Source organism: Symphodus melops (assembly GCF_947650265.1).
Source record: "Symphodus melops genome assembly, contig: scaffold_328, whole genome shotgun sequence".
Classification (NCBI taxonomy): Eukaryota; Metazoa; Chordata; class Actinopteri; order Labriformes; family Labridae; genus Symphodus; species Symphodus melops.
In genome coordinates this window covers 1-2,500 of record NW_027636627.1, presented here as the reverse complement: position 1 = coordinate 2,500, position 2,500 = coordinate 1, and the positions used below count along the sequence as shown (strand labels likewise).

The window sequence follows — 2,500 nt, the reverse complement described above, 5'->3', positions numbered from 1 at the left end:
GTTTCTGTGAGTGACTGTGTGTATATGTGTGTGTGTCCGTGTGTCCGTGTGTGTGTGTATGTGTCTGTGTGTGTGTGTGTCCGTGTGTGTGTGTGTCCGTGTGTGTGTCTGTGTCTGTGTCCGTGTGTGTGTGTCCGTGTGTCCGTGTGTGTGTGTGTCCGTGTGTGTGTGTTTGTTTGTGTGTGTGTGTCTGTGTGTGTGTCCGTATGCGTGTGTCCGTGTGTGTGTCTATGTGTGTCCGTGTGTGTGTGTGTGTTTCTGTGTGTGTGTGTGTGTTTCTGTGAGTGACTGTGTGTATGTGTGTCTGTGTATGTGTGTGTGTGTCCGTGTGTGTGTCTGTGTGTGTGTCCGTGTGTGTGTGTCCGTGTGTGTGTGTGTATGTGTGTGTGTGTCTGTGTGTGTGTTTCTGTGAGTGTGAGTGTGTGTGTCCGTGTGTGTGTGTGTCCGTGTGTGTGTCCGTGTGTGTGTGTGTGTCCGTGTGTGTCCGTGTCCGTGTGTGTGTGTGTGTGTGTGTGTTTCTGTGAGTGACTGTGTGTGTGTGTGTGTGTGTGTCTGTGTGTGTGTGTCTGTGTGCGTGTGTCTGTGTGTGAGAGAGTGTGACTGTGTGTGTGTGTGCGTGTGTGTGTGAGAGAGAGTGTGTGTGTGTGAGAGAGAGTGTGAGTGGTGACGATCATGTGCAGGTGATGAAGAAAGATGCACTTACACTGCTTGTAATATAAGAAATGTACTTACAAAGTCACGAAACAGCAACAATCCAAGTATTTCTGGTCCAGCCTGGAAGAAGTCACCAGCCGGTCCAGCCTGGTCACCAGCCAACAGTGATCCCTCTGGAACACAGAAACAAAATAGTATTTAAACAACTTGGGTGAAAGCAAGAGAAAACACCATGTCCTTACTTGGACTTTAGGTCACCAACTTTGGGTTTAATGGCACACTCCGGAACACACTCACACTGAACAAACTGTGTTCAGGAGTGTGTGTGTGTATGTGTGTGTGAGTGTGATCAGGAGTGTGTGTGAGTGTGAGTGTGTGTATGTGAGTGTGTGTGAGTGTGTTCAGGAGTGTGTTTGTGTGTGAGAAAGTGTGAGTGTGTGCGTCTGTGTGAGTGTGTTCAGGAGTGTGTGTCTGTGTGTATGTGTGTGTGTGTGTTTCTGTGTGTGTGTGTCTGCGGGTGTGTCTGTGTGTGTGTCTGTGTGCGTGTCTGTCTGACTGTCTGCGTGGGTTTCTGTGTGTGTGTCTGTGTGTCCGTGTCTGTGTCCGTGTGTGTGTGTCCGTGTGTGTGTGTCCGTGTGTGTGTGTGTGTGTGTACGTGTGGGTCCGTGTGTGTGTGTGTCCGTGTGGGTCCGTGTGTGTGTCTGTCTGTGTCCGTGTGTGTGTGTCCGTAAGTCCGTGTGTGTGTGTCCGTGTGTGTGTGTCTGTGTGTGTGTCCGTGTGTGTGTGTCCGTGTATGTGTGTGTCCGTGTGTGTGTGTGTGTGTGTTTCTGTGAGTGACTGTGTGTATGTGTTTGGGTGTCTGTGTGTGTGTCTGTGTCTGTGTGCGTGTGTGTGTCTGTGTGTGTGTCCGTCTGCGTGTGTCCGTGTGTGTGTCTGTGTGTGTGTCCGTGTGTGTGTGTCCGTGTGTGTGTGTGTATGTGTGTGTCTGTGTGTGTGTTTCTGTGAGTGTGAGTGTGTGTCTGTGTGTGTGTGCGTGTGTGTGTCTGTGTGTGTGTCCGTGTGCGTGTCCGTGTGTGTGTCCGTGTGTGTGTCTGTGTGTGTGTCCGTGTGTGTGTCCGTGTGTGTGTGTCTGTGTGTGTCTGTGTGTGTCCGCGTGTGTGTGTCCGTGTGTGTGTGTCCATGTGTGTGTCCGTGTGTGTGTGTCCGTGTGTGTTTCTATGTGTGTCCGTGTGTGTGTGTCCGTGTGTGTGTCTGTGTCCGTGTGTGTGTGTCCGTGTGTGTTTCTGTGTGTGTCCGTGTGTGTGTGTCCGTAAGTCTGTGTGTGTGTGTGCCCGTGTGTGTGTGTTTGTTTGTGTGTGTGTGTCCGTGTGTGTGTCTCCGTGTGTGTGTCTGTGTGTGTGTCCGTGTGTGTGTGTCCGTGTGTGTGTGTGTCCGTGTGTGTGTGTGTGTGTGTTTCTGTGTGTGTGTTTCTGTGAGTGACTGTGTGTATGTGTTTGTGTGTCTGTGTGTGTGTGTCTGTGTGCGTGTGTGTGTCTGTGTGTGTGTCCGTGTGTGTATCTGTGTGTGTGTCCGTGTGTGTGTCCGTGTGTGTGTGTCCTTGTGCGTGTCCGTGTGTGTGTCCGTCTGTGTGTATGTGTGTGTGTGTCTGTGTGTGTGTCCGTGTGTCTGTGTGTGTGTGTGTCCGTGTGTGTGTGTCCGTGTGTGTCCGTGTGTGTGTGTGTGTGTCTGTGTGCGTGTCCGTGTGTGTGTGTCGGTGTGTGTGTGTGTCTGTGTGTGTGTGTGTTTCTGTGAGTGACTGTGTGTGTGTGTGTGTGTGTGTGTCTGTGTGTGTGTCCGTGTGCGTGTC

General features: G+C 51.3%; 1 long non-coding RNA gene across 1 annotated transcript in view; it reads right to left on the bottom strand.

Annotated features, from left to right (window-relative positions):
- The window catches only part of LOC306819283, a 25,465-nt gene extending 24,541 nt beyond the window's left edge, over positions 1-924 (bottom strand). Inside the window, exon 1 of the long non-coding RNA XR_013778514.1 lies at positions 733-924. This is a non-coding gene — a long non-coding RNA (uncharacterized lncRNA). The remainder of the gene's footprint in view (positions 1-732) is intronic.
- Between the last annotated feature and the right edge of the window lie 1,576 nt (positions 925-2,500).